This window comes from Miscanthus floridulus, chromosome 16 (genome assembly GCF_019320115.1).
Source record: "Miscanthus floridulus cultivar M001 chromosome 16, ASM1932011v1, whole genome shotgun sequence".
In the NCBI taxonomy this organism is placed as follows: domain Eukaryota; kingdom Viridiplantae; phylum Streptophyta; class Magnoliopsida; order Poales; family Poaceae; genus Miscanthus; species Miscanthus floridulus.
The window spans coordinates 57,654,840-57,675,001 of NC_089595.1; positions in this window are offsets into that span (position 1 = coordinate 57,654,840).

The window sequence follows — 20,162 nt, forward strand, 5'->3', positions numbered from 1 at the left end:
GAAGCAGAAGAGAAAGTTAAACTCATACAAGCCAATATGAAGGTAGCTCAATCCCGATAGAAAAGCTATGCTGATAAGAGGAGACAACCGCTAGAATTCAAAGTGGGAGATTATGTCTACCTCAAGGTCTCACCAATGAAAGGAGTTCATCGTTTTGGGGTTCGGGGAAAGTTGGCACCCCATTATGTAGGTCCTTTTCAAATCCAACAACGATGTGGACCAGTCGCCTATCGCGTCAAGCTACCAGATCACATGTCAGCTGTGCATGATATCTTTCATGTATCTCAGTTAAAGAAGTGTCTTCAAGTACCTGACCAAGAGATCGACTTTGGTGATGTAGAACTAGAACCTAATTTGACTTATGCCGAGTACCCCATTAGAGTCTTAGATCAGAAAGATCGAGTTACTCGAAGACGTACAATCAAGTTCTACAAAGTACAATGGAATCAACACACTGAAGATGAAGCTACTTGGGAGTCCGAGGATTACTTAGAAGAGAACTTTCCTAACTTCTTCGCTTCTATCTAGTTGCAATATCTTGTCTATATTGTAACTTATCTCGTTTGTCAACATAATGGAAAACCCCCTCACTAGCCTTTTGAATAAAGTTATGATGTGTTAGCTTGACACATTTCCTTTTCCATTACTTAGCCTTAAGTTTTAAATCTCGGGACGAGATTTCTTTACGGGGGAAGGGTTTTAACACCTCTGGTGTTTTGACCTAGCACTAAAATTTGACATGTCATCATATGCATTGCAAAGCATTCATAAAGTAGAAAATTTTGAATGCATTCACTAATAAGCTTTATTTCATAATGTTGTTATTTCATGTGATGCGATTCAAAACCCTAAATAAAGATCATGACTACAAGGTTCAAAATTCATGTGATCATGTGAGGTCATGTGTCATTTGACTCAAATAACCCTAATGGGCCATGTTACTGGTCAAAAATCAAAATTTAAGTAAAAGGAAGACAAATCAAATTTGAATTCAAATTCAAATTATAAAAGTCCTTTTTGCCCCTTTTGGCTAATTCAAAATCCATGTGGAATTTGGGGTTGAGGCAAAAAGCAAAGTTGGAGATTATTTTATGTAGATCAACTTTGGTATTCAAAGTTTTTTAAGTTTACATATAAAATTTGGAGTAATTTTGAAATGATTCAAATGCTCTAATGCACCCCAAATTCAAATTTCAAAATGGAGGCATAATTTGAAAATGTTCCTAGAAGCAAAGTTGTAGAGTTTGAAAAATTGAACAACTTTCATTTTTGGAGATTTTCAACTTCTTTAGAAAATTTGAGAGTAATTTGAAAAATGGACTCAGTGGCAGTTCTGTAAATATTTCAAAAATCAAAATCCACCTCTCTGCTTGCCACCGGCGCCACGCGGATGTCGCCGCCGATCAGATTTCGCCACTTTCTCACGCCTTGACATGCAGCTGGTGCCGTGGCGGGTCTGTCCGTGCGCTGTCATCACCGGGCAGTCCCTTCCTGGCTATAAATAGCAGCCACCGCCGTCGTCATTCCCATTTTTCTCCTCTGCTTTGCTTCGCTGCCAGCTAGCTCTGCCGCTCGCTGTAGCCACCGTCGAGCAGTCTCCATCATGCCCAGCTACGCTAAAGTGATCGCCTCAGTCTTGCACTTCTCTACGACTTGCTCACGCCGCTTGAGTTGGCCGGAGTCGCCCGGCACAACTGCTTCTTCCCCGAGCCCGGCCGGAGCTCCGCCACCATCGCCTCGACATGGCTAGGCCATTCCAGACCATCTCCGCCTTCACCAAGCCCACCGGTGTGACCGTGGTGAGCTACTGAACATGATGTTCACTTCGCTTTTGACTCTACCACAGTCTTGCCGGGGTTACGCCGTGAGCCGACGTGCTCGAGCCGCCATGGCCGGCGTGGAGTCTTCTCTGGTGTACCTTCTACCATTCCAAGGACGAGGATGGGTTCGTAGGAGTGTGTAGATCATTTGGGTGAGGTCTGCCTCGCCAGAGCGTCACCGTCGGCGCATTTTGGGGTCGGCCAGTGAGGGCAGCGCCGCCGTGAGCTGTATGAGTCGCTGACGGGTGGGGTCAGCCTGTCAATGAGAAGGAAGGAGAAGAACAGTGAAATTTTGTATTTTCTAATTTTGAATAGTGCTGAATCTTTGGAAATTTGTAGAAAAATAATCATAGCTCCAAAAATTCTGAAATTTTGTGTGTAGCCCCTGTACATGCTCTAGTTTGGTTTAAAAATATGAAACTTGAAATTGGAATGTATTTTTAATGTTCAAATATTCAGTCCATTAATTAATAAATGCAATTTCCATGATTTTTGTAGGCCACTGAATAATTCCAAAAATTATGAAATTTGTTTTGGTATGCTAATTTATCATAAGGAAGCTTACATAAAATTTTTAGGTCATTTGGAACAAGTTCATTTTTGGGCTTATTTCCAAATTAATTCAGAAATAAATAAAAGCAAACCCTAAGTGTTTGATTAGTGTTGAATCTTGTTTTGGTCACGTTTTGTGACTAGTAGAGTTTCAAGATTCATTTGGTCAAGTCACATGTGTGGCTCTTGACGGTAGGATTACAAGTTGGTTTTGTTGGCTTGCAATTGTACCGTGAAGGAAAATCATTTGCGGGGTGTTTTTACATTTCATGTACCATGAAAGCATCATGTTTACATTATCATCATGTTAAAGCATATGTTATCGTTTCATGTAGAACCCGAGAGTGAAACAATTCTAGTTGAACAAGTTCTGGAAGAATCCCCGGTTGTCGCGGGATTCGGTAATCGTGATACTGATCCGGAACCTGAGATCGTCAACGAAGGCAAGCCCCGATTTATGCATTAAACCCTTACCTTGTTTACTTTGAAAAGTTTATCACCTATGTTACCTATTGCATTAAGTTGTTTATTTCAAATGTTACCTACTTGATGCATTGCCTACCTTGTTAATTGTTTACCATCCTTGAAGATGATTTCATTTTACAAAGGCGTAGAATGCTTAGTATGCTTTATGGTAGGCTTTCAAAGTAAAAGTTTTGATACAATCAAAGATGGCATACTGCCCAAAGAAAGAAAGAAGGTAGAATGAACTAGAGACTAGTCGGGTGACTTATCTTGAATATTGGGTAATGTTGCCGACTATGTCGCCTAAAGTCCACTCATTGTGGATCTTCTGAACGAGACACTTTGTAGTACTGGTCACATACTCCGGTAAGCCTACTTCGGCTAATCTGATACTAAGATGAATGCCCACGCACTGGGAGTGGAGAGATGGTGGGAGTAGCGTGTACCCTCGTGGCTGGAATGTGGCTAGATTTGAGGTGTGCTGTGCTCTCGGGTGGCGTGGAGACGGCTTAGTATAGGAGGATCCGGTAGCGAGGTTGATATATGCAAGATTAAGTTCTACATATGTCATGTGATAAGGAATCCCCAGCTAGGACTTGAATCAATTCGAATTGCCGGTGCTCCGTGGATATGGAGACTTGATTCATTACAGAAGCAATGCAGGACTGGTGAATTACTAAAATATGAGAAAAGAATGAAATGAGAAGGAATGGAATGGGGGAAATGTACATTTAGTTGAGATAATGAACTAAAAGGACTTAGGGGTAAAATTTGAAAATAGGATAAGAATAGTAAGCTTTTGGCAAGGACTTTGAATTTTGCTACATCCTTACCTTGTCCCAAACCCCTGCATCTTTAAAAGTCTTACACCCCGTTATGTCGGGTTAGTCTTGTTGAGTACCTTTGTACTTAGGGTTTGTTAAACCCTTGTTGCAGGTGAGTCACATGCGCAGGCTTGTTTTGGTCCCTGCTGCATGTTTGTGTTTGAAGTCAACGACGATGAGGAGTGATGAATGGCCTTTGGACAAGGCACTAGTTTGTATGATAAATAAAGTTAATGTAATATTATCCCGCTACTATGGTTGTATGACACTTATGGTATTGTAAGTTTGAAAACAACTGGTTTGTAACTATGTTATCTTAAGACTTCCGCTATCTTTTACTTTGGTACATATATTTGAATAAACTGTTGTAATCTGCAATGTCTGTGATTGAGATCCTATTTGAAAAGAGAATCGTGGATGATTTGGGTTTCCCGAGGGCACCCGACAGACCTATTGAGTTGTTGGGAACTCATGAACGCTATCCGAGGTCTGTCAAGACAACGATAGGTGCACGTGGGCCTGATTCCTTAGGAGGTTCTGCCTACACATTTGGGGTCCCAAACTCCATAATCATTGATAACAGCATGCTCTTCACCAGAAAGAAGTTCCTCTAATTTTGCAATGACTACGACATTCGAGTCGACTGGGCCTCCATTGCTCACCCACAAACGAACGACCAAGTGGAGCATGCGAACGCCATGATACTTCAGGCACTCAAACCCCGCATCTTCTACAAGCTCGACAAATTTGCAGCACGATGGGTGGGGGAGGTACCGGCCATGCTCTGGGGCTTGAGGATGACTCCAAACTAGTCCATTGGCTTTACACCGTTCTTCATGGTGTATGGCGCCAAGGCCATCCTACCGACCAACCTCGACTATGAAGCACCATGAGTCTTAGCGTACGACGAAGCCAAAGCAGAGAAGGATCAGCAAGACACACTCGACCAACTGGATGAGGCCCATGAGACCGCACTTCTTTGCTCCATAAAGTACCAGCAAGCACTATGGAGGTATCACAACAAGAACATATGAGAGCGAGCATTCCAAGTTTGCAACCTCGTCCTATGGTGAATCAAACCATCAAGTACATGCACAAGCTGACACCGCCCTAGGAAGGGCCTGGCATCATCGCCGAAGTCATCCGCTTGGGATCCTACTAAATCATGAATGACACTAGTGAAGTCTACACCAATTCCTGGAACATTGAGCAGCTACATAGATTCTACCCTTAGCCCTCCTTCCCAAATCTATGTCAATCCTCCTATCCTCTCAAACTAACCCCGTTCGTGAAGAGATCATAAATAGGAATAGCCCTAGAAGAACGAGGCAAAGGGCAGGATATGAAAAGGCAACATGTGGAGCACATGTAAGACCTTAGCCCTCTTTTCTCACTTCTTTAATTTCCTGCATTACCTCCTCCTACATCATATGCAAGCGGTCGCCGTTAAGCCATGTAGTGACCAGGGAAGTAGTAACCCCTTGAGTCCACATGTAGAGTGACCCACCGCATCCATGACCCCATGTTGTGCCTAGGAATACAACCTTTTGGCTGGTCCTTAGAAGGGCTCGTGGCCAAAAAAGGGATAGGGGCAAGGAGGAGATGGGCCCCCATGGCTCTAATTGATGGTACAGAGCCACATGATCATCTCTCTCTCTGTGTTCGAGTCATCCACTTTGAAGTCTCTTAGGTTGACCCTCTCTAGGGGAGGCATCTTGCCCTCTGGCTGCTACAGAGGTGGTTGGGGACCAACAGGATTGATGGTCGATGAACTACGAGATGTCTCACATGAGGCACAATCGAACTCCACATCGATTGGGGAGGATATCAGGTCCCACTCGTATTACCCATCGACCCCAACGAGGCACACTACTCTAACTGTGTGGTTATAGTGGACATGCCTCTCCCTGTGTGGGGTGAAACCAAAATCGACCAAAAAACACAGGTCGCAATGACCCCAAAGGTCGCTAGGAATCTCAAGACAAACAAAAGTCCCTGTGATAAGTTCTTTCTCAAGATCCCAAATCCATGACCTAAAACTGATGGACCTACAGGGGTTAGCAACCCCTCACGAATAATCCCCTAGGTGCACGGGGTCAATGATGATGCCCTCATCGAAAAGCAGTGCCAAAAGCACGCATAAAAGCAAACCACGTCATGATCCTAGCGCGGATGATCTAGGTCTGGTCAAACCTGAGTCTCGACCTTTGATCAAAGCAAAAGGCATCACACTGCCGCTCGGAAACAAGGTCATAACCCATTCAGCAAATGGGGATACTCGGGCCAAATAGGTCAGAACGCTAACAAAGCTGAGGTTTTTAGACCAAAGGCAACCTTTCCATCCTGTGGGAAGCAAGGTTGGCTACCCTCACAAAGAAATCTAGCTTTGGAAACAAAGCCCCACAACCGAGCCTAATGACTCCGGGGCTTGGCATGACCTTGAGGAAGGAATGTAAAGATCAAAAAACACATTCCATGGGTACAAGCATTCCAGGCGCGCGTGAACCATAGAAATAAGAAAAGGAACAACCCAAACACCACTTTGAAGACGATGCCACCAGGGGTGCAAACTATGAACACGGCTAGGCAAGGTGGAAAAGAACACCTTGGGAGCCCCATCATAGCATCACAGCCCCCCGAAACCGAAGAACGCAGGGAGGAGAGAAGGGTAAAATGGCCTCTGGCATGGAATATCACACCACACATCACAGTGCCACGACAAGGCATAGTGACAAACGATGCCTCAAGTCCATCATTCTGCCGCTAGGGAGCGACGAACGTTCTCTCTAGAGAACCGACTCACTGCCTGCACACTTTGATGACCCACGGCAGTGGGGCAAACCTTCCCCTGATCAACGGCCCACATGGTTTCCTGCACCACTCAGGCATAGGTAAAAGCAAGGCTGCATGATCATAGAGCCGACCTCCACAACATCTCCTCCTCCCCCGCTCATAGGATCCCTTCTAGCACCAGCTGTTGGAAGGGACGACTATCTCTCTCTCATCCTGACACTCACCAAAAATGGAAGAATGGAGCGATTTATAGTTACAGTTGCAAATGGTTCAAATGGGAAGAGGGCCCTCACTTATATAAATTCAAAAACATAATGAACAGCCCCAAGACCCCCACGCCTTGAAGCAAACCACAGGAGGTCACGGTCAATGCCGAACGCCCATACAAGGTTGGCACAGTGTCGATGAGACCACGTGGCCCCGCCTAGGTCACAAATCTTGATGCACGGGGCACTAACACAGCAAAGTGCCATAGCCACCTACCACAGTAACATGCGACAACCCGCAAGGGGTTGGGCAACAAAGCTCAACAAAACCATGACTACAAACCCATGCTACAACATGCATATGCATCAGCGCTTTCATGATCACTTCATGGTCATAAAAACACTTAGGGGATACTGTTAGGGTTGTAACCCTAGGGGTGTCTCAAGGCACCAATTAGTTAGCAGGCCACGCAGCCAGCAGCTAACGAAGGCCTAAATGACCAAGGCCAAGCGAAAGCCAAGCAGACTAGCCGCCAAGGATGAGGTCATCCCCGACCTCTTCCACCCGCCTTAGTACATGACCTCTCCCTGTCATGGCCCTCAGATGGGATGGGAGGAGGTCAAGCATAGCTAGGCATGCCCTCTTGGACAAGAGCAATCATGTTGTACTGACCCCATAAGGACCAAGGGGATAGCAATCACCTTGGCTCGGTCAGACACCATCCTTGTGCCATGCCGCACCGACAAGACAACACCGCACCATGGTGGCTGCGGGTACAACACCCACCATTCAAATACAGATCGACTAGACACTTGTACGATCCCACCCACTACGGGATGGGGATCCACGATAAGGAGCTTGACAAAAAGGCCATCCAAATTGGTAGAGTGCCCCAACACCAATGATCGGGGTTGAGGCCCTTAGCCCCACATTGCGACCAAGCGATCGATGACCTAGGGCAGCTACCTACTAAAAGCCCTAGTTTAGTTTTGGCTAATTGATGAAACCTAAGTACTAACCTTTGTCATGAGTGTCAAGTGAGCAAGGTTGGTACGTACCAAGTGGTGGAGCATGGTGATGAAGTCCATGGAGATGGACATGTGTTGATGATGACCAAGCTCAACATGGAAAAGAAGAAAGAGAAAAACAAAAACCAAGAAGATCAAGGCAAAGGTATAAGATAGGATTTTGTTTTGCACTCAAGACACCGTAGAGGGTGTGAGTGACTTAGGATCGATAGTTGTACTATAAAGTGGGGAAATATTTGGCTAAACAGTTTATTGAGTGTCACTAGGTGACATGATTCATGCATTGCATTTGAGAACCTAGTGTTATAACTTTGACACTTGTTAAATGTTTTGAAAAATGCTAACACACGTGCACACAAGTTCTACACTTTGTGGTTAGTAGGTTGGAAGCAAGGGCAAAGTGGTTGAGGAGATAGAAAAAGAAAAGGTGGCGTCAGTCGCCTACCAGACGCTGCACCAGACGCATGACCGGAGCCTAGGCAGTGTCCGATCAGTGCATGGCACTTGGCCGAGGGCACAAGTTGCGATTGGACACAGGAGTAGAAAAGTGACTAGACACACCGGGGGTGTGTCAGGTCATTGCTAACGTATGCTGACATCACTACCCTATGTGAGGCATGGACTGACCAAACTCTATGGCGCGTCCGGTCCCTAGTGACCTGACGCATCTGGTCCATAAAAATCATCTCTGGTACCTTACTGGAGTCAATCTAACACTAGCGAGGTTTTGAGTTTGATCATCCAAGCGACGCGTCCGGTCACAAGCTTGTGCAGGCACGCGAAGGCGACAATAGTTGAATTTGAAAAGGCGTGATGTGCAACTTGCTAGTTGGCTGGCAGGTGCGACTGGATGGACCTGACTGGACTCTTGGGTGAGTCTGGTTGTAGATTTCGGTCACCCGTAAATGCATAAAAGTTGGATTTTCTTGGGGGTCTATAAATAGACCTTGGACGGCCCTAGGCTCTCTCTTGGCACTTTGACATACTTGACATCCTTATGAGCTTAAGCAAACACCTCCCACTCATCTCTATCATTGATTCATCATCATAGTGAGATTGGGAGTGATTCAAAGTGCATTTGCTTAAGTGATTGCATCTAGTGGCGCTTGGGATTGTTGTGGCTACGGATTTCTTGTTTTTCTTGGTGGTTGCCATCACCTAGACAGCTTGGAGTAGTGGTGGAGCTTTGGCACATGTTGGTGATTGTTCATGGCTGGCTCTGGTGATTGTGAGGGGTCTTGCACCTTTCCCGGCAAAAAGGCACAAGGTAGCTCTAGTAAATTGCTCATGTCATTGAGTTACCTCACTTGTGGGTAGGTTCTTGCATTGCCTCATGTGGTGGGCTAGGTGTGTGATACCTATTAGCTACCGAACCACCAAGTGTTGGTTGACACAACGGGGACTAGTGTGCCAGCAAGAATGTGAACCTTAGGAGAAAAATTGGTTGGCTCTTGCCCTTTGGTATTCTCCCTGTGATTGAATTGGTATTCATCTTGTGATTGGTTCACTCCTCTATGTGGCGGTATAATCACCTTACTCACTTATTTACATTCCCACAAACTAGTTGTAGCAAGCTCTTTAGTGTACCTAGAATTGAGAGCTTGCTTTGTAGCTTAATTTCATCTAGTGGGGCTCTTTAGTGTAGCAAGTGTGAGAGCTCTTAGTGAGTAGTGACTTATGCAATTGTGTGCCTAGTGATTATAGTAACTAGAATTGTTGGAAAGATGGCTTGCAATCCTTGTAGAGCTAGAGCAAAATTGCATTGCGTCATTTGTGTTACTAACCAATTTGCTCTAGTGCTTTGTAGAAGTTTTAAATAGTCTATTCACCCCCTCTAGCCATATTAGGACCTTTCAAGTGATATCGGAGCTCTGGTCATTGTTTGATTGAAGGCTTAACAACCTCGGTGTCAATTTATGGCTCAAGTTGTGTTCAACCATATGGGGGGCAAACCATCATTCTTTGATGGCACATGCTATGATTCTTGGAAGAGAAAGATGAAGATATATCTTGGTTCAATCAATGACAAAGTGTGGGATGTGATCGAGAGTGACTATGTGATCCTTTATCCAGAGAATCCCACCAACACCGATGTTGACGGTAGTTAACAACCATTATAAACCATCAATATAACATCTATAAGGGCATAAATATAATCACCAATGAAGGTCTTGGGGTTTAAACTAACAAATTCCATGAGTTTTGATGAATCTGTATTTTTTGCTGGGTTTATTCAAAAAACCATCAAGGTGGATCTACATGTTAGATTGCCCCACCTATAGGCCACCCAACCCCCTAGGCCCACATGTCTACCCCTCCTTCGAATGTTGATTCTCCACTGCCTCCTAGGTTGCATCTATGCCATCCTTTTAGTTGGTTTGATCCAAGGGCTCACGTTGGATGGTCCGGGCTATATATACCATCCCCTACCACCCCTAGGCATCATCATCATAACTCCAGTCATCAAGCCATTTGAGAAGATAGAAACCCTAATCATCCTCAGAGCTCCACCATATTCTCGGACATAGCTAGTTAGGCTAGGTCTAGAGGGAGGCAAGCAGTCTTCGCTTGGATTCCTGATCTTGTCAAGAGCGTGGTTTGGTATAATCTTTGTACCCCTCTCTTTTGTACCGCTATTATTTTTACATGCTAGTTACAATTGTTATGACAATCTTAGTATTCATCTTATTCATGTTCTTCATTATAATGTTTATCGTCTACTTTGATTATATGCTTAGTATAGTTAGATTATCATCATGTTCATGCGTAAGTTCGTATAGCTCTCACTCTCGGTACCATGGGTGAGTGGTCGACATTGTGTAAGCGTGGTGCTTATATGTCGTTTACCTACAAATGCACCCTATATTCTAGGTCATATGGTAGATCATGGATGTGACACTCCTGTTGAGTCCTTTGTAGTCCACTCCCCCAATATAGGTGCACGTAAGGTCTGGTTACGAAGGAAGAACAAGCTCTATTCTTAATCTTCCTTAGTAATATCCCTTATGTGTAGATATAAAGATAATCTTAGCAATGACTACTAGGTATAATTGCACTAATCAATGTATGCTTTGACTTGTAATTAAGAATGACTTAGGAATTATTCCTCTAATATTCTACCTAACCATGCTAATGCCATAGAAAGAAGTGCTTTGAGTGATTTATCATTATCATTGATCAATACTTATCATATATCTTATCCTATGACTTACCCCTATTAAGAGTAGAATATTGGTTATGGTTTATTTCTCCATCAATAGTATAAGTTATCAATACATGTCCGTGCCAGACCTCCCCTGTGGTAAAAATATAAATAACGATACCTAGAATACTCCCGGGTGAAGTGCTACAATGTTATAATTATCTATGCGCTTGCAGATTCCTTTAATATATATATATTCATATCTATTCTTCCTAGTCACATAAATAAATAAAGAACCGCTTAGTATTATTCTAGTAGTAATGCTATGTAGTACAAACAAGCATTTTCTAGCACCATCATTAGGGATGACAACCTAGTACAATTGATGCTAGGAAATGTAGGCATATTACATGTGTAACAACCCAAGTGTTAAGCTTGCATTTTTGCACTTGCATTGCATGAGCATAAGCATCATCCATTCATTTGCACTCATGAGCATGAAATGATACATTTTCTAATTGTTAACACTTTCATAAAATGCTTAAATTGCCTTGTGAATGGTTAGTGATCATGCTTGATAATGCAAGTGGGTGTTGTTTGGTCACTAAACTAACTTAGACACACTTAGGATGAGAAATTAAACCAAGTTTATATTTGTGATTTGGTCCAAAAATGCTTCTAAGTGTTGGTGTACCTAGAATTACCCATTATTATGTTGTTGTTTGACCTATCTTTACTAACTACTTAGAGAGCTTGCATGGGAGTGGACCCTAAATAAAAGTTGTAGTTGAGCTCCTGTAGAACAAACTTTGTTTAAGGGTCAAGAGCTAGTTTGGTCCCTAAGAACCATTGAAACTGAAGTTTTTAGTTTTTTAGTTTTCGTGTAGCCATCTTTAGGGAATTTTAGTATACAAACCATTTGGAATTTAGCCAAACTCCTTTAAGCAATTCTGTAGTACTCTTGTAGCTCTACAAATTGGTGAAATTGCTTTACCAAAACACTACATGGATTAGGAGATGGAATGGAGGGAAAAATGGGTTTTAGGCAGTTTCATCAGGCCTAAATTGGCCCTTGCCGATTCAAATCGACGTGACAGTGGCCGACCGGGGTTAGCTCGCGTGTTCCGCATGGCATCCGTATGCTAGCTCTTGGCCCTCATTGCTGTGCCCATGGGGAGGAAAGGCTAAGTGCATGCTCTCTCTCACCCTCACTGTCACTCGCTCTCTCATAGTTCTCTCTCTCACTGCCGCTCGCCGCTCTCTCTTGCTTTCGGCGCAAACATGATAGCAACACCATCGCCGTCGATTTGCCATACTCACCACACCACCATGTCACCCGCCACCTAGTCAACCTCCTAGCATTGCCTTTTGAGCAGAGGTGAGGCCCAATGAGCTGTCACTGCGGCCACCATGGCCACCATTGTGTCATCGAGCTTGGGCTCATCGAGGCCGAGCCACCTCGTGTCTGCACTACTCTCGCTCTACCTTGTTCCATAGTCGCTAGAGCTAGTGATAGTTGTAGCCATTGGCCTTTGGCCAATGCCAGCCTTGTCGGAGGCCGAACGTCGCACCATACCACTACGAACTGGCTGCGCCGCTGCCATGCACCCAAGAACCAAAGCCTAACCCTAGCTACCGTTTTCACCGCAGGAGATGGCGAGCCATGAAAGCACGCTGCCGTGTAGCACCGTTGAGCTGCCATGAGCACCGCCGCCCTAGCTAGAGGCCATAATAGCTCCAACCACCTACATCGCTAGATGTGGGATGACAAGGCAAAGTTAATGGTGGTGACCGTGTCATCGGAGACCTTACCGTCGGTGAGCTTCTCGTCGGTCAAACCGTGCCCCTGCTCTGTGCGGATGACAAGTGGGCCATTGTCCGAAGGGGGCCAATAGTCAGTAGTAGTGGGGTGTGCTGTGCTTGGGTGTACCTAGTATTATTAGGGTTTTCACTTATTTAGTTTTTATTTGTTTTAGAAATTACTGCTAACTTGTAAAATTCATAACTAAATCTAGAATTGTCCAAATGGAGTGAACCAAATTTTGTTAGCTTCATCTTGATGAGTACTATCTGTTAAAAATATGAAACTTGGTATGTGCTATAGTTTTATACCCTCTTTGAATTTATCTTGTTTATTGTCTATTAATCTTGTAAAATGCATAACTTGAGTTTGGGAGATGCTAAAAATGTGATTCTAATTTTGTTGGTCTTGCTTTGACATGCTGTTGCTAGAAAAAATATTAAACCTACAGTGAGCATGCTTTGAGTATGACTTTGTAATTTAACTTTATTAAATGCTAGTTCCTTGTGAATTTAATTGTGGTAGATTTATGTAACTTATGGTCATGAATTAATTTCTATAGTTTTCTTGTATTATGAGGAATGTAAAAAAATAGGAAATCTGATGTTTGACACTTTTCACTATGCTAAACCTATTTAAGTTGTTATATGCCTATGTAACTTGACATTTTTGTAGAGGTTGCTACTCTCCTTCAAATGGCATAAAATTTTAACAGTACACTCCTAGGAGTATGTGTAGGCTGCTCTAATTGTTTTAGAATTTATTAGACACTAGAAGTAGCAGTTCAAATTTTCATCTAAATTATTTGATAAATTAATAAAGGCTTATATAAAATTGATTTGGGTCCAACCATTATACTTTTTAACATGTTGGTGATGTATATAACCTGTTGGTACAGTTGGTTGTGCCTAGTTTTGAGTGGTTGTATATAAAATTGCTCTATAATTCACTTGCATCTAGTTTCTTGACTTGTTTGCTTTGTGTGAGCTTGATGCTTGTTATTTAGATGCTTAGGCTAATTAAGATAAGTTGTTAGCTGTAGTTTTTAGGTCTCTTACTGATGATGAACAACTTTACCTTAGGTTGCTAGAAAGTGGTGAGTGTTTGCTCTTGTACTAGAGAAGAGATATGCCCCTACTAATTAAAAAAGTTAATCATGTTATCACATTGCCATCTTGTTGTTAAGAATGTATATATATATATATATATATATATGCATTGCACCATATCATTCATATCATCCTTTTTGCATTCTCTATATTTATCTATATACTCATACATATAGGATATGTGGAGGGAGTGACCCTGCTAGAGTTTGAGCTCGAAGGAGAGGAGACCCCACAGGAGATCCCACAATCGGAGGTTCCCAAAGGAGAAGGATAGGTTTAGGAGGAGCTACCCCCATGTCCTAATCACCGACCCTTGGCCTATTTGAAAGGCAAGCCCCGGAGCATTCTATGTCTCCCATGTTTTATAAAATACCGACTTGAGTTCTTTATGTTTGATGCATTATGTTGTAGGAGTTGTTTGGAAACACTTGATGCATATAATTTCCTTGTCTAGAAATATATACATTGAACCCTATGTAGGTATAGGATCAAATATATGCTTAGTCATGCTTAGCTCGGTAGAAGTCGGGTGATTTCCTGTGACCTGCGAGATATAGGTGGATACCTGGTCACGATTGGCTATATTTGCTATCTTAGAAAAGAACCATGTGATGATGTAAATGGAGGCCGAGCAGAGTCTAGGTTGTAGGATGACACTTGTGATTCCATTTGAGCCACTTAAGGACAACATTGTTGAAGGCCCTCATGTCATTTTGAATGTAGCCTCTCACTTAGCTGGCTGGATAACTTGTTCTGACCACGAAGATGAGTAGCTCAACTCAGGCCAGGAGTCGTTTTTTTCAAGTGCGCACATTGGAGGTAGTAAGGATGTGCAGGGAGCCGGATATGAGACCAAGGGCAGGCCAGCCTGAGAGTCCTGGTAGCTGGTTAGTCCCTAAGGGTGTGGCACTGATTGAACCCACAAAGTTGAGTCCTGAGTTGTACCAAAGGTCACTCGACGTGACCCCGATGGGGAAGTGTCAGTTTGTGTTAGGATTTTTGCCTAGCTGATTGCAATCGATTCGAATCGCTGTCTCTCTCGGATAGTGAGAAACTTGACTGAGCCCCTTCATCATAGTAACTTGATGGTTTGTGATGGTTATGATAAATATGAAAATACTACACCGGATATGGTTACTATTGTTTGCTTTAGCTTAAATCAAGTGATTGCTCTAGTACATGTGCGAACCTAGACATGCTTAATTTTAATAAGTATAACTTGTTGCTAGAATAACTAAACAGATTAAGACATGTATTACTTCAACCTTTATGCAAAATGTTGTCAAGCCAGCTCTACCTTCTACAGCCTTGCATAATCCTTGGTGTCTCTTTATTTTTGGTTTATGACGGGTAAGTCTAGCTGAGTACATTCTTGTACTCAGGGTTTATTTCCCACTTGTTGTAGATGGTACTGTGTATCATGGTTATTGCAAGAACTGCTTCTCTCCAGCTGTGGAATAGGAGTGAGACCGTGGGCACGGTCCTTCTATATTAGTTTGTGCAAGTTGCTTTTGTTGGACTTGATCATGGAACTAGCATGTATCTGAACCATGTGTGTGATGGTTTCAAAACTATGTTGCTTCGGCTACTAAATTTGAACTTGGTGTTGTAATAACTTTATTCGTACTCTGATATATGTTGAACTACTTGCGAACTTTATGTAACATATGGCATGTGTGTTGAATCATGTACGATCTTGGTTTGTATGTTTGTTATGTTTTGAGGTCCTTCGTGACACTCGACGGACTACCGAGTTTATATGGGCTCAAGTATGATAGCGCGACCGCTCTGGTGGTTGACATTGTACTTGTGCTCTTATAAATTGGTCGGTTCTATGACAGCTAGCATCAGAGCAATATTCAACACTATTTGTCATATGTATAATTAAAACAAAGGTTTTTGTTTTATAGAACTAGTTTTGGCAACTTATAGCTATATATATAGGTGTGTTCAAATCTGAAATTTGAATCTAAAGTGTGCTAGTGATCATCTCCTTTATGCCTAGTTAAGAATTTTTGGTGGCTTAGTAAGTCCTAACTTTGGGGGTTTACTTTCTTGCAATTTTATTTCGTCGTCTATGTAACATCCCAGTGTTAAGCATTGCATTTGGCATATGAATTTCATGAGCACAAGAATCATCCCAGCATTCATGAATATGAGCATATGAAATTTCATCTCATTCTTATACATTATCACATGAAATGTTGATTTTATATATATGCTTATGCTTGCAATCATGTATGACCAATGTAAGAAATGGTTTTGAGGTCATAAAAACACCTTAGACACATCTAGAATGATAAATGGAACAAAGTTTGTATTCGTGCCATAGGCCAAATTTGCTTCTAATTGTTGGTTTCATTTGAAATGCCATTTTCATGATACTAGTTTGACTAAAGCTGAACAGTAGCTTAGAGTGTTTGCATGGTTGTCTGACCTAAATAAAAGTTGTAGTACTTAACTAGAGTAACAACTTTTATTTTTGGGTGAAGGTCCGATTTAGTGCATAGCATGCTAAAAAATAGCCCACAAGTAGCAAGAAAATATTGTTTTACACTTGGTGAAATTTTTCTAAGTGTTGGGCTGATTTCAGTTTGCAAGTAACCGACTTTGGGATGATTTAACTCGCAAACCATGGCGAATAAAGGAATACTCCCTAAAGAAAAGTTGTAGATGGCATGTAGCTCTACAACTTTCCTTAATTGAGTTTTGCAACGGATGAATGGATTAAGAGATATATGAGGTCAAAAACGCGTTGTCAATCATCGTAATCTGCCCTGATGGCCGCGTTCACGTGCACGCCAGTGGCCGACCAGCCATAGGCCATGGCCGCCGCATGGCGGCCATACACTAGCATTGCCCTAGCCGGTTAGGCCAGAGCAGGCACATAAGCGCCGCGCACTCGCCGCTCACTCCACTCACTCGCTCTCACCTTCTCCCGCTCGCTCTGCCGCGCCAAAGCACCACGCCAAGCTCACTATGCGCGGCCGCATCTCTGCCATAGCCGCTCACCACCAACGTAGCCTTGTCAACTGATTCGTCTCGGCCATAGCTGCTTTGCCATCACCTCCACCCCCTTGAGCCACCAGCATCACCTATTGACCCTAGGTATAGCGGCATTTAGCCTCACCGTAGCCGCCATCGTCACCGAAGCGTCGCTGCGCTCATGGCTCACCATGGCCTGGCCATTCCACTGCACTGCATGCCTCCATGTTCTCTGGTCCAGCACCATGCTAGAGTCTAGATGCTTATACCGAATCTACGAATGACGCCACTGCTTGACTACACCGGAACAAGTGCCGCCATGGTCATCGTGGCACTCGAGCTCACACCGCCGAGTTGGTTCATTGTCTCCCTCCTTTCTCTCGTGTCTTAGGTCGAGTAACCCTAGACCTAGCTAGTGGCATGACGGAGACCCTCCTTTCACCGCTGTCTAGCCAAAATAGTGGGAGCACTGCTATGCTCCGTGCGCCGCCACAGGCCATGCACGCGGCCAGGCTCACCGACGCCACCTCGAGCCCTCATCTACATCGTGTAGCTTTGCTAGGTCACCAGGATGGACTAGCCATCCTCGCCTAAGTGTGTCATAGCCAGAGATGGCTAGCGTACCATCGCTCAACCTCCACCGTCCACCATGGCCGCCGTCGAGCTTGCTCCGACGAGCCACCAAGCCAGCTAAGCCTACTAGTCGATGAGTGGAGGTGAGAAGAGTGCAACGGTGAAGATGCTATCACCGAAGACCTCACCATCGATGAGTTCTTGCCGGTCAGCGCCATCCCCTATCTTGGTCTCACTGACAGGTGGGTCCCGTTGACCGCAGGCCTCAGCTGTCAGCCTATGTGATGTTTTGATTTTCTAATTTATTTTTCTATATTTTACTGCATGTTTCAAAAATTCATATCTCAAGCTAGGGGTGTCTAATTTTGGTTAACCAAATTTTGTTGGATTCCTCATGAAGTGTAGTATTTGTTAAAAATATGAAATGCACTATTTCTGGTATTTTCCTAGGAGAATAATATGTAGCTAGATAAATGCTTTTTAAATGGTTTCTATCATGGAAAATGCATAACTTAAGCTTGGTATGTGCAGAAATTTTGATTCCAATTTTGTTGAGTTGGTATTGAAATGCTCTAGCTAGGAAAAATACTAAACTTGTAGTGGTCATACTTTGGATATGGTCTTCTTGTTTAATCCTAAATAAATGCTAGCTTCTAGTAAAAATAAATAAGGCAAAAATACATAACTTGGGCTCATGCAAAAATTTGTACACTGTTCTTGTGTTATGGTGAAGCTAAGAAAAATAGTAAATCTATTGTTTGGCACATTTCACTATGCTAAACTATTTTTGCTAAAATAAGCCTATGTAACTTGTCATTTTTGTAGAGGTAGCTACACTTATCCATATGGCATGAAATTTATACAACAGACTATTAAGGTCATTTGTGGGTTACCGTAATTTTCTCAAAATTTATTAAGCACTACAAATATTTATCCTTTAAATCACCATATTATCTAAGGAAATTAATAAATGAATATAAATAAATTAGTTATGTTTATGTCGCACCCAATTTTGCAAAGCAAAACCAAGTACTCATATATGTGCGTCCAGGATGTCCAACACACACATATATCACAAATTGTAGTAGTATCAAAGTAAAGTACTTATTACATCGCATATCTCATCATAAAGTTAAATACAAAGTTTGCTCGAATGCAATATTATTACAAACACAGCGGAAAAACTAGCCCAACTGCCATAGGGACTCCAACTGGTGAACATCTTCCTAGTAGTCCTAGACATCCTCCGGAAACTCCTCATACCCATTATCTGTTACCCATCCGGGATTTTCATTGGATGTAAAGCAAGTGTAAGCTCACCATGCTTAGCAAGTATAACAAAGGGATCTATGAGGCTCAAATAGGCTTGACACTGTTTGACTACGGTTCGCAATTTTTAGTTGATCAATTTTTAGCAACCTGAATTACTACTTTAATGAACAGTCCCAATTCCCAAGTGGTATTAAAGTATCATCCAACTTTGTCTCAATTCCCAACCATCCATCATCCACAGTAACCACTAATCTCGAAGGATCCAGACCGCTCGTATCCGTGAGCATGGCTGTTATAACAGGTTAATTATTTCTACAGAAATTGTACATCTTTACCCACTGAGCCGTGATTCCCAATGCCGGGGTTCGCGAGACCCACTACACCTCTTCCTAGGAAGTGTGGCAGAGTTTCACTATGAAACCCTTAGCTAGTTGCACTAACAAATCGTAGCTACAAAGGAATGGCACACGTGGGCATCGCAGCACGGTGCACACCCTAACAGAAAAAGGAAAGATACCCTCTTACCCCTTACTAGAGCTACAGACGAGCTAGTACAAACTAGATAATAGGTTAAAGTCAGAGCCATTTGACACTCAGGGTTGTACGGTCCCTCCTGGGTTGCCGCTTCAGGATAAAGTCCTTATGGAGAGGCACTAGAGTACTCAACCCCGTACTCCAGCCCCCTATCTGTTGCTAAAAAGTTCCATTTTATCACATTGCATATAGTCTTTAAATATGTTTAACAATTACTTCATGTTAAGCGCTGCAGCATCTATCCAAAATGCCTACCCAATAAACCCAGGTATCAAGGATATGTGGTACAATGAATCATCTAGGTAAAGTCCTTAAAGGCAATTCAAATTAAACTCATGCATGAATGTAAGTGGTAGTAGTTCATAGGTAACAAGGGGCCTTTGGTACACTTGCCTTCCTCAAAGTCGTCCTAGGAATACTGCTGATCCTGCTGGGGGTCCTCAGTCACCTCGAATGGCTCACCCTCTAACCGTGATCCAATCATCAATCAAGCATCATTCTAATCATTACATGCATACAAGATAGAACTCTATTAGAACAGTACACCAAACAGTGAAAACATATGTTGAAAAGCTTACAGATCTGTTCTACGCATTTCTATGAACACATGAGCAAAAGAATCACTCAAATCGGACTTAAAACGTAAAAGTTATGCGTGAAATAAGATGTAATGGCAATTCTGTAAATAAACTAAACCTATTTTTGAATTAAAACAATTAAAAATATAAATTATCACGGTTATAGGACTGCGGGTATTAAATCTGGAAAGTATAGGGGCCTAACCGAATAAAAACAGGACTGAAAAATAACTATTTTGAATTAAGTTGGACTGCGGGTTGATTCTGATGAAATAGAGGGGCTTTTCTGGAAAATGAGCGTAGCTGTCAGCGGTTTGACCGTGGCTATTGACTGGGCGGCCACGTGGCGGCTGCTGATAGGCGCGGTGCACCACGCAGGCGTGGGCACGCTGACGTGGGTGCTGATGCGGCCATGGTGGACTGAGTCCACGGTCCGCTGTGGACCGAACCGGTACCAGCTAATCTGGACCATTCCTTGA